Here is a 13797-nt window from a genome sequence, read left to right on the forward strand (position 1 = left end):
AAGGCTTATAAACAAACAGAAAGTTCTTCGCAAGATTTTATTTCGATTTTTAAACCACCTGAATTTTCAAGTTTAAAGATGTCGATGTGTCTTACTTTGCTTTTGTCCCTGGAATTTTGTTAGGAAATCTAGAAAAAACTTCATTTTCGAATCGAAATTTCAAGTGCACAAAGAATTATTAAGAATAATCATCATTTATTACTAGGATAGCCCTTATTTCTCATTTTTCGAATTCCTTTACGCCCCCCACCCCTTTTTAATTCTCCAAATTTGATCAAAATCGGTTAATATTTAAGGGTGGCGCAAAAACCATGAAGTTTCCCATTGAGTTAACATGGAAAAAGTCAGCTTTTATATATTTCTTATTATATATATAAATTTTTTTTTATATTTGATATATTTTACCTAAAAAAAGCAGGAGAAACATTTGATCTCACTAATTTTTGACATATTTTTATATTTTTAAGTACTAATTTATTTATTATGAATACTTGTAGATGTATTAAAAATTCAAAAATTTTTAACAATTTTTTTGTTTACATGTTTTATTTTGCTATTATTCGAAAGATTGAAATAATTTTGTGTTCTAATTTGCTGAAACATTAACGCTCAATTTTTACCGGCCCTCAAAGCAAAGAAGTTAGAATAAGGTAATAAAACATTTCGTCTTCTCTAATAATAAAAATACATCAAATCAGTGAAAAAATGTTTATAACAATTTCAATTGTTTAAACATGGAGGAATATTCTTAAAAAGCAAAGTAAAACATGAAAATATTTCAATCTTTCGAAAATTACCAAGAATAAAATATGTAGGCAAACACATTGTTTAAACAAATTAGATTTGTTTAAACATCTTTGAGTATTCATAATAAACAAATTTTTTTAAAAACCCACAATCGCGATAGACTGTCCTCAAATTTGCATGTCTTCGCAGATGATTGCGCTACGTGCGGAAACTATAGAGACTACGAGAACATGTGATGTAAATTTTGAACCTATATAAACCTAAGCTATTAATGACTTTGTGCAATTATAAACTGTTTGTGTTTAGTGGAAAAAAATCGTTGTACAAAGTGTAAATGCTAAAAACTTACATAATAAGTGATAAAATAATGTAGCGTTGTTTTTGTAAGGGCTGTGATTCAGGTAGTAGGACACAGAAAGAGAGAGGTATTAGACGCAAAATCCTCAATATCTATACTTGCATTTATTGTTTTTATATTCCTCCTTTTGTTTTAATGGCATTATTCATATAATTATATCAATTATACAGGCATTATCACTGCTTGCGTGACACCAACTGACATTTGACATAAACACACTTAACTATAATCTGGGAAGGCATAAAACTCCCAGGACAGGCGATCGCGAACGGGCGCCAGTCGAAATACGTGGAGGGCAATCTCCTTGCACAAAGATATTATAAACGTAGATGCGGTGGGGCTTACTTACCCGCGATAAATATAGACGGCGTGTCCGGCGAAAATTGTCAGTTCCCCTCTACCCACCGCAACCCGTAGATAGCACCATTATTTCAGTAAGCCCCTCGATGTGCACTTATGGTAACTTAGCTCGGACATGAACCATTTAAATCGAAAGTAAATTCCCAATTTAAAATTTTTTTACATTTATAACTTTGCAAAACATGATTATCTTTATTAAATGCCAGAGATAAAAGGCCATGAATATTTTTCATTTCGGTTTCATATATTTTATTCTAATTTAAACATTATTTCTTCTAAAATAATATAATATATCTATATATAGTTATTTGATATTATTTAGTATTTATTTTTATTTTTGTGGTCCGCAATTTTTATGGATTTTTTATACTATTCGTCTAATCAAGTTCTCGTCTGTGTTTTCCAATTTCTTAATTATTATATATTCTGACATTTTTATAAAAATATAATTATAATTCCAAGTGGCAGAAAAAAAGTTCTTTCGATTTTTAAATGTTAAGGCGGCAGTTCTAAGCCAGATTACGTTTCGCATTGACAAAAAAAAATTAGACGAACAGAATTTCACTGCCGCATTCATAAAATATATCATGTTCCATAAAATATATTTTTAAATAAACTGTAAAATATTATAATTCACACAGCTTAATTAAAATACATACGCAACATTGTAAACTTCCTGAAATTATAAAATGCCGAAATCTGAAAACGCCGAATCTAAAAATTCCAGAATAATGAAATTCTGGACAGTTTAAAATATTATTGAACTTGAAAATTCCCGAATAATAAAATTCTAGGTCGAATGCTGTCTAATTATAAAAGATATAAACTAGAAAATTTTCTAATTGTAACAATTGAGAAAATAATGTTTTAATCAATATTACTTATTTATTAAAAATACAATAATCAAATATTTTAATTATAGACAGACATTTGTAAACAGAGTTGGTTCAATCTTTTTTCTCGTAACTTTCGTCGCTTTTCCACAAATTTTTATTTTATTTTTTTATTTTCAATGTTATTCTTTACGAATAAAACAAAAAGTACGCGTCCTATCAAGAAGTGATTCTTAACGAAGATTTATATCTTTTCATAAAGATAAATTGTTTGTTCTTTTTAATACTATAAATAACCGTACATAGAACTTTTAAATTCAGAAAAAAGTGGTTACAAAATTTTCAAAATGCGCTCACTTTTTGAATTTTTTCAAAAATGGCTGGTTAACGATTTCGTCCTTTCTTTTAGAAACTAAAAAAAGTGTGCCCAGGATGGATTTGATCCGTTTATTTTTTCGAGAGTTATCGTGTTTACGGCCGGACGGACAGACAGACGCCACCGTAAAAACATGATTTTCGGATTCAGGGGGTCTCGAAATGTGGACCGTTGAAAAATTGTAATTTCAAATTTCCGACAATTCTCATACTTCCACAATCATAAATGATGAGAATGTAAAAACACTTCCTCTTCAAACAAAACAAAATTTGTAAGATTCAATTCAGCACTGATTTAGTGCGAATTGTATTTTTATTTATTTTTTAAATTAATTATTTTATTTTTGAAAACTTTTTGTAAGTTAAAAAGGATACAATGCACTTTTTCAACAGCAACAAAATTTTGTCGGAAATTCTCAAATTCAGTAATATTATAAATTGTCCAGAATTTCGGGAATTTTCACAGTGATGGGAATTTTATTTTTCGGAAGAAGCAACTGAAAAATATCGAAAAATAAAATTCCCGACACTGTAAAATTCGTGAATTGCAAAATGCCTAAATAATGAAATTCGGGAAATTATAAAAACGTCGAAATATAAAACTTTCGAATTAAAAAATTCGCGAAAAATAAAATTCCCGACAGTAAGATGTTTACCGAATTCGAAAATTCCCCACAGAAAATTGCTGAATTATAAAATATCCAAACTAGAAAATGCCTGAATTCAAACAATAGAAAAAATGGTTGTTCATTAAATATGATTTATTGATTGAAGATACAATAATCGAATACTTTTATCAAATACATTCTTGTTTAATGTTTAAAGTTGAAAAGATTATGATTTGAAATTAAAAAAACAATGATTAAAAAAATATGTATATTTCTGTGTGAAAAATTTTGTTTCATAATGTACATGGCATTAAAAAAAATTAAACAATTATTATTCTTTTAAATTCAAACAATAATTTAATAAAATTATTTAATTATTGTATTCTTAAAAAATAAATAATATTGATCGAAAATTCATTTCTTCGTGTTTAAATCAGGAGACTTTATAATTCGGGGATTTTTTACTTTGGACATTTTCTGTAGGAAATTTTCCAATTCGGTCGTCGAAGATTTCATTTTTGGTGATTTTTTATTCATCGCTTCGGGATTTTTTTAGTGGTCCCATATTTGTATACGTTCTCTTAAAATTATGTCATTTTTCAAAATAAAAAGTCAACATTTAATTTTGAAATCATGAAAAGTATTAATTTTCTTTTAAATTATTTCAAATCTTCTAAAATGATTTTTGAAATTTTTCGGAACTTTTAAATATCTTTTAAACGGATTCAAATTTTCTCTAAAATTTTTGCAAAATCCTGCACACAAAATGGTTCAAGAGCTTCTAGATTTTTCCAATTTTGTAAATATTTTGAAATGTTTTGGAATATTTTTAAGCATTCTCTTTGAGTTATGGACTTTTTCGAAATAAAAGATCATTTTAAATCTTCCTAGAACTCTTTAAACAAATTTTTTTTGACCTTTCAAAATTTTATAGCTCAATTTTTTTCTTTAATTTAAAACATTCAAAAACCTACAGTTTATTTGATTTTTTTTCTGAATTAAACATTTTTCAACTATTATTTAAAAATCAAAATACAATACTTTTAATTTCAAATTACAAATAAAAAAGTAGACAAATGATAATTGTGACATTCAAAGTTTAAATTTATCACTCTGAAATGATGACGATTCATTTTTTACTTGTTTACTATTGAAAATTGTTGTTTTTTGTTCAATTTCCAAATTAAATATGTTAAAAATGGAATATTTCATACTGAAATAATCCTTCAATAAGATTTTGAAATTGAATAAAGGTGTTTATTTAAGAATCTATTAATTTGAAGTGATTTTCAAATTGAACATTGTTTATGAAAACTCAATCGAATGTTTACACTTGTGTAACTATTTTCAACTTTTTACTACGTTCAATTTTTAAATTCACTTTCTTTCCCCGATTTTTTCTGGTCGCGAGTTTGGCTCAATTGAGAACAACTTTTTTTTTAATAATAATTTTTCGGTTCTAACTCCCGGGACAATTATTTCATTCTTCAGGAGATTTTCTATAAATCTCGTTGATAATTTTTTTTTAAGAAATGTATGTAAAAATTATAATATTTTTATTCTTCTTCAATAAAATTGTTGCAATGAAAGCATTTCGAAGAGTTTTTTTTTAGTCTTTCGCGGAATAAAATTAATATTTATGGGTCGACCAAGGTTTGTTTTCTTTACAAAATTTCGCTTACGTCTAATTTTTTCCAGTTGTTTTTACTATCGTACAATTCAAGTTTGTATCTTTGGGTGAAGAAATCCGTTATATATTTTGACAAATATTCTTTATAAATCAATATTTTGCACAGAAAATTGCCCTGAGTGACCTTTAATTGTGATTTTATAAACGTGAAAATCCAGGTTTCAATGTTTTCAATGTACAAAACAATCAATGAGTTACATAACGAAAAGCGGAAGCAGAGTCAATTTGTTCAGGAACAAGCACTTTGAACAAAAGTGACCTAACAAAAGTGACCTTGAGCGAACATTAAATATATATTTTTTAAAGTTGACAAAAATCAGGCGCTATTTTCTTTCAAAAAAAATTGTGGGGGTGCCAAATTATCGAGAAAAATAAATTAATAAAAATTGAAAAAGCACCCTCTTAAAAAGCTTTTTAAACTAAACCTTTGTTGAGTTCTTTCAGGCACTTCTAATTTTTCATACTCCTACTTTCAAATTTATCTGAAGTCATACGATGTTTCAATCTGAAATTATCGAAAAATTTCAATTCAATAATTCTTACATATTTAAATACCTTTAAATTTCGAATTATTCAATATACTGAAGACTACAAATTTAAAATGCCTGAACTATTAGGACTTTATATATTTTTGGAATTGCTGCTCTGTAGACTAAATTGCCTTTTCACGTTGTAGCAATTTCGAATCCTAGACTAATAAGTTATTTTTGGTCTAACCTATAACTTATAACGAAAATGGTGCAAATTCAAACAATAAGCCTGTATGCTGAAAATGAGGTAAATTTTAATGTTAAAATTTGAGTTGTTAAACTGAAGGTTGAAAAATTTGAAAGTTTTACAATTAGTGTTTTGTAAAGTGTATTGGCATCTTAAAAGAGTATAATTAGTTTTTAAATCAATTTTTAAATTTTCATAAGTTTTCCTTTTTTACTACCTAGAGGTAAAAAAAGTCTCTTCAATTTTTCTTGATTTTAATCATTTATTTTCTGAGAGATATTACTATTTAATTTACCACCGTTTATCAGTGACTGAAATGCATTAGGAAAAAATCGCCAAGACCCAAGGATCAAAATTTGATACACCTTTTTAAAAATAAATACTCTAGAAAAACCAGGCGCGCATCCACAATAGTGGCGAAACGACGATCGCCCCCCCCCCTTCCAGGATTTTTTGACTTACCGTAAACTGGTACCTATGTATGTCTAAAGACAACATGTCTACACAAATTTGTGATGCGCCCCCCCCCCCAGGGGGGAGCGCATCACAAGGAAATCAAGGGAAAACATCGACAAGATTCAGGTGTTGAAATTATAATTACAGCGAATTTTCTGTATTTTTACAGGGACGCCTGAAATACATGAAAAAATAAAATTCCCGATTCGGTGAAACTCCCTCTGTCTCGAATAATAAAATTCCAAAACTAATAAAATTCTCGAACAATTTATGATATTACTGATTTTGAAAATTTCCGAATAATAAAATTCCCTATATAAAATTGTTTCTTAATCAATATTATTTATTTATTAAAATTACGATAATAAAATATTTTTATCGAATATATTTTTGTTTAATATTTAGTGTTAAAAATTATTGTTTTAATTTAAAATTAAAATAATTCTACAAAAAATGTATAGAAAAATTTATGTAAAAACACGTGTGCCTTAAACGGAAGAAAAATTCTCTCTAAATTTTCCTCGAAGATGATAACATTTTCTAAACAAATTTTGCAGGATTTATATCAGCACTAATTTATCTCAAAGTTCATTTTTAATTTTTTAAATTAACAATTTGATTTTTCGGAAGATATTTGTAATTTAAAAAAATACCATGTATATTTTCAACTAAAATATCTTATCCACAAATATGTTTGTTTTTTTCAATTATTGCTATTTTAAATTCAAACAATAATTTTCAAAAACTTTAAACGTTAAAAAAGTGGTTTCTTTGGTGTAAATATTTGATTATTTCAAGAAAAAAATAAAGAAAAAAATATATCAAGTGCACATTTTTTTACCATTGGTTTATCTCGAAATTTCTTTCTAGTTTTTTTTTAATTAAAAAATTATATTTTGCGAGAAAAATTTGTTTATAATTTTTTAAAAAGACTATGTCCAGAAAACCTGGCTCAAGCTTCAGATCTGAAAAACTTGAGTGATACATGTCAAACTTTGCTAACCTCAAAAAATCTTTCTACTGCTTTATCGTCATATTTTATGATGAATGATAAAACAAAAATTCGGCTTCGTAGTATGGTGAGGGCAGCACCTCGATAGAGTAGAAGAAGAAATAAGAAAAAGGGGTGGGGATGAGGGGGCCCCAACCATCGCCCCCTCTTGTGAGATGCAATGCACGGGTGGGTGGATGGCGCGGCTTCACCGCGCCAGTCCCGCACTCGCAGTTAATGATCTCCCCGAAGAATGATCGGACTGAAAGAAGTTTTTGTGAGTTACCCGTTTGGGAGAAATTTGACATGACTAGAATTTAAAGTGACGTTAATTGTGTGTGGGAAAAAGCCCGTAAGCGGGAAAAAAACACAAAAATCTAATAATTTATTTTATACAAGAAAAGATGAGAACAGAAGAAGAGAAAGAAGTGGGGGTATAGGGACGAAAAAAGAAAGTTTCTAGTAGGTCGAGGGTGGCAGGGCCACTTCAACCTGGTGACTCATTTCATAAGAAAGTCTTTTGGCATCGTGTGTTTACAAAATCGATGAAAATTATATTTCCCTAGAGAGGAAATATGTTCAAAGGGTGATGATGACGCAGATTCGTAAAATTGAATGGCGGTTTCTTTGATATACTCTGAAATGTATGGTAGTTGAAACTCTCTGTGAAGGGCAGAGTTCTTAGTATATCTGTGGGTTTTTGTGATACGTCTGAGAAATTGATTTTTTATCATTTGAATGTGATTGATATTAGTTTTTGACGCACCTCCTCATATTGTACATGCATAAGTTATGATAGGTGAGATAAAAATTTTGTAGATTAGGGGTCCATATCCGGATTTTAGACTCGAGTGTCTATTAATAATAGGACTTAAGCGCGAAAGAACCCCGAGAGCTTTCCCTTTAGTTTCATGGATATGCTGCTTCCAATTAAGACGTTTATGAAGTTTACCCCCTAGGTATTTTACGGAATTTTTCCATTGTATTGGTTCGTTAAACATTTTGGGTGTATCTATTTAAACTGGTCTTCTGACTGAAAAAAGAATTGATTTTGCCTTTGTTACGTTTATTTTGATTCTCCAATAAATTATCCCAAGTCTCGATGACTTCAAGAGCTTTGTTAAGTAGTTTTAAAATTTTTGGATTGGACCAGGAAGAAGTGAATAACGCGGTATTATCGGCATATAGTCCAATTGAAACTTCGGGGACCTCAGGGATTTCGTTTACCTAGATAATAAAGAAAACCGATCCTAGAATGCTGCCTTGGGGCACACCCGCTCGGATGAGTTTCTCTTATGAGAGTGTCTGGCCTGTTTTGACTAAGAATTTTCTGTTAGAAAGATAGGAGTTTATAAAGAGGATGAGCCCTCTTGGGAAATTGTAATTTATCAGTTTTTTCAGCAGTCCTGCATGCCAGACACTGTCAAAAGCTTTTCTACATCAAGGAAAACAGCTCCAGTATGTTTTCTTCGATTGAAATTTAAGCTAATAGCTTCGGTTGGCTTGAGCATCATGTGCTGCGTAGAGTGACATTTTCTGAAACCATATTGTTGCGGTTTAAGGATGCTGTTTTCCTCGAGGTGAAAGTTTACGCGAGTGAGTATTATTTTTTCAAAGATTTTGCTCATTGTATTGAGAAGACTAATGGGCCTGTACGTGGTTGGATGGTATGGGTCCTTGCTTTTTACTGAAAAACTAAAATGTGAGCTATTTTCCAAGATTCAGGGAAGTAGCTTAGTTGAATACAGGCATTGAAGATAAGAGCGAGAAGTTTTAGGCAAGAGATGGGAAGCTTTTTGAGGAATAGATTTGTAATTAAATCGGGGCCGGGAGCTTTTTTATTTCTAGTATTTTTTATTTGTTTGGTCAGTTCCTTATGTGTTATTTTCTTGAAGTTATCAGTACTTGGGGTTTTAAGGAATTCGAAAACAAATTTTTCACATTCAGCTTTTGCAAAATTGTAGCGAGGTAAGACCTGAGCCTTTTCACAATTAGTGTAAAGGTTCAGGAGAACTGGTCGATGGTCTGAGTCTAGTTCGTCAATAGTGAAAATATCGTGGTTGTAGAAGTTATTTTTGGTGATTGCAAAATCGATAAGGTCAGATTTATGTTTTGTATTGTGAGGGAAGAAGGTATGCGAGTCTGGTGCTGAAACTAAGAGATTTTTATCATTTATGAATTTAAACATTTGTTTTCCGATTTTGTTAGTTGTTCTGCTATTCCAATCTAAGTGTTTAGCATTTAGGTCCCCTGATGCAATTACCAAGGGTGCAAGTTTGAATATTTTTCTGTAATCATTTTTTGTAAATTCCCGCGAAGGAGTCTAGTAAAGCGAGACGATAGCATATTGGTTTCCGTGAATTTTTATTTGTATTGCAGTAGCTTCAAGGACTTCAAGTTCAGGAATTACTAGTTCGTGATGGTCAATACTTTCTTGAATTAAGATCGCGATACCTCTGTTCGTGTTATTTCGGTATAATTTGTAGCCGCGAACTAGATTAATTTGTAGGGATTCACGTAGTAAAGTTTCACTAAGCATGCAAATGGCAATATTATTGTTGTAAAGGTATGTGGCTAGTTCATGTATTTTTTTGAGGATACCCTGAGCGTTACAAAAAATTATCTTTATAGAGTTATTATTGAGGGCTGCCATTTTTAAGAGCAATTGATTATATACTTGTTATATCTCGGCTGTTTGTTTAATAGCTTCATTCTTACTTACATATATTTCCCCCAATTATTTCGGTTGTTAAAGCAATTGCTTTTCTATTCGGTCAACTAGGTCAACTTTAATGTCTTGAGAGGGTGGATTCCGAACAGCAGCAATTATTGGAAGGAAGTTACTCTCTGCCTTGTTATGAGTTTCGATAGTAGATTTTGCAGATTGATTTTCAGTCTGTTTTTTAGCTTTAGGTTTATTTTCGGTCTTAGTCATGCCTTTTGAGGCTACTTTAGTGCTGTACAATATTTTAGACTGTAGGCCCGGTGAGCTTACGGGGGTTGCATGTTTTTGGGGGTAGATGTTTCTTGGCAAAATCAACGGTGCCGAAGGAATACTGGGTGCAGTATCCTTAGCGTGAGCGCAGGTTGCCCGCGTTTCGCGGCCTTTTTTACAACTAGAACTTATATATGCGCCCCCACACTTCACACAGCGTGGAGTGTTGTGGCACATATCGGTGACATGATGAAGTCTCTGGTATGTAAAGCATTGAGAGATTTCTTCAGGTTTAACGTAGGGTTCAACCTTAATTTTTAAGAACGCGAGAGACTGTAGATGAAGAAGTTCTTTAGCCTGCGGTGTATTCGGAACCGTTACGAGAATCATGGGGATTGCTTTTTTAGTGTGTCGGTTTTTCATGGGACTAATTGAAGTAATCGCGTACCCTTCTGCTTTAAATGCAGCAAGTACTGAATCTTCAGGGAAAGAGGCAGGAATGTTTCTCATCACGAGCTTAATAGGGAGTGACTCTATGTTCTTGTACAAGTGGTACTCGAAACCTTGCTTCTCTAGGCTAGAGATAATTTAGCGATAGCCATCGACAGACAAAACACGGACGGAGTAAACATCGGAGCCTATGTTATATACGACAGGGTTATAACGGGCAAAAATTTCTAAGATATCATGAAGGATTGTATAGGGATGATTAGCTTCGTCCACGATTACATTAATAGATGGGATTTTTACCGATACTGATGATACGCGTGAATTTAAATTCGCTGCGTTAATTTTTGAGACTGGCGCTCCCGCATAGTCAATTTTCTTTGAGGTTCTTGTTCTAATGCTATTACTTGCGCTAGAAATGGAGTGAGAGATCGAACCTGATCCTGATGTTCTCCTACGCTTTCTTGATGAAACGCTGGTCCAGTCTCCGTCCATCCTTTATTCGGCGTCTCATACTGTTAAGTCCGATGGCTGTTTACTTCCTCCTGGACTAGGAGGCATGTCAGCCACGGCCTCGCAGTGGTCAGAGTTTTTGTTTTTCCTTTTTTCTGTTATGTATCAATTTGATGCGTCTGATAGACCAGAATCGAAACTGTCAAATACTTATCAGAATTGTATGCGTAAAAAAAAACGTTTCACACTTTGTCTCTTTTGTACACATAATGAAAACTAATTTTTTTTACAAGAAATACATTCTTCCAATTATAAACAATTGCACAATAAAACGATCACGTATTAAAATTTAACAGCGACTTGCTTTTTTTCCTTATGAGACGTTAACCTATTTGCCCAGCTGATGCAGTGTCCCCAATCTTGGGAACTTTTTACACTGCACTTGCGTCGCTCTGACCAGGCACCGACAACCTGATTGGTCACTATTTACGCGCTGAGTTTGAATTTTATAAATATTTAGATTTAATATTTATGATTAATAATTATTGGAAAACGCATCAATAGTAATTCCTAATCCTAAATTGGAATTTTTGAGTGACGGTTTAAAAAATAATGCGATTTCCATGCAAAAAACATAATTAACTCCAACTTTAAAAAAAAAAGATTTTTGCCTAAATTTAGCATTTTAAATGTTTAAAAATGTTAATAAAATGTAATGAGAAGTCTTAGTTTTAAGCAAAAAATATTAGTCTCAATAGTATAAATATGATTTGATTGTTTGTATACAATATTATATATTTTATAATATTTATACAATAATTAATTAGTCATAGTACACATAACAGAATGTACGCTCTAGAAATATACTTTATTGTTCTTCAATTAAATTACTTTAAATTCAAAATCACTTACTTGTAATCCAGGTCTTCTTCAAATTATTAAAAAAATGTATGATATAACATTTATCAGTGCAGTAATTAATTGTTCCTAATTCATTTTTGATAATTTTAGTAATTTTATTTTGAATGACATGGTCGGAAAAAAAAACAAAATTTTAATTTTTAGACTCGACAGAGACCAGATTAATCATTGTGTATGATTTATTTCTCTGAACGCAGAATTCGTAACTTGCTTTACATTATAATTGAACTTTTTATATCTTACACTCCAAACTCTTATTTTTGGATTAGGGAAATTCTATTCGGGCATTTTTCAATCATTATTTGTTAGAAATATTAAATCTGAATACTTATATAATGCAAACTCAGCGCGCAAACAGTGACCAATCAGGTTGTCGGCGCCTGGTCGGCGCGACACAAGCGCAGTTTAAAAAATTCCCAAGATTGGGGACACTGAGCTGATGGAATAATCATGGCAGACCATTGTACTCTCCATAAAGAATAGTTATGAGGATACCAATCTGTAATGCATGGACTTCACCAAAAACGGTCACTTTTGTGTTGCCAGAAGTATGCACACACACACACATGTGCAATATCACACTTACGTATAGTTAAAAACTTCCCGAGCGTGACGTTCCACCGCATGTAACAAGCTGAAATCGACCTTCTGCTGGCTCGTTGTCTGATTGGTGGGTTCAGTATGGATTGTGAACCATTTATATGGAACCGGGAAAATATTTAATTTGATAAAAATGAATCATGAAACATTTAATTACAGTAATAAAAGTCATTTATGTATTTTTTAATCAAGTTAGGCTACGTCCGGATTAACAAAATGCAAAAGATTTAAAGGATATTAACCCCGAGTCAGGTCGACGAGTACCTACTCCGAGGGAATCAAGAGTTTTTCTATTCTCCTTCTCTCGTTCGCCGCGTTACGATCTTTTTAAAACTCCCTCTTCGCTCGCATTACTCTTTTCTCTTTTTCACTCACACATGCATCTTTTTACTCTTTCACCCAATCATAGCACATCATTAACATACATAAACATGCGTCATTCCCACTCTTTTTAATGATTCACAAATCGAACCCCTCTAGTTCTCCATGGTTGTGCCGTATTTGAACTCACCATCTCAATATCAATTCTGAGAAACCCAAGATGAAAATATGTCGCCCAAGAAGCCGCTATCGCTAGTTAAATTAAACATACGCAAATATTCGGCGCCAAATAATATCTTTGTTGGTTCGTTCTTTGATCGCTAGCATTTGATTTCTTTTATTCGATACCTTAGTATAAACCTAACATCCTGACCTAATTTCCTGCGATCTGAGATAATTATAATTATTTCCTAATTTTTTTATGTATTTTTCAAATTTGTATATTTCCTTTCTCCCGCGATTTTCTCTTGCCATCTAGTGACGAAAGAGCGAGCCTATGGTCGCTCGTAACACCTTCCCTTATATACATATAAAAAATTTTTAATACAAATTTTTTATACCTAAAAATTGGAAAAAATATCCTTCTTATGCCGCGTATGCGAAATATATGGAAACAATTTATTTATAAACACATGAGCCTTATTTGCTAAATACCGCATAAAATAAGATACACTCTCCGTGGTTATGTTAAAATCAATGAGCGAGATACAGTCGCTCATGTCTCTTTCCCCCCTTATATAAAAAAATACACATCTGTGTGTGTAACAGAATTTAAAAAAATATATTTTTAAGAATATATATAATTTTACACTTATTTTATTTTTAAACGAAAATATATCAGTAATCGACTAATATGAATCATACGAAGATAGTTAAGTTTCACTTTGAGATTTTGCCTGATCTGGAAGAACATTTCGATCATGAAAAATCTTAATCGTTTGTGGTCTAAGTTTACTAACATGAACAATTTTGTGTTTTCCGTTGC

Source organism: Belonocnema kinseyi, chromosome 8 (genome assembly GCF_010883055.1).
Source record: "Belonocnema kinseyi isolate 2016_QV_RU_SX_M_011 chromosome 8, B_treatae_v1, whole genome shotgun sequence".
NCBI classification, from domain to species: Eukaryota; Metazoa; Arthropoda; class Insecta; order Hymenoptera; family Cynipidae; genus Belonocnema; species Belonocnema kinseyi.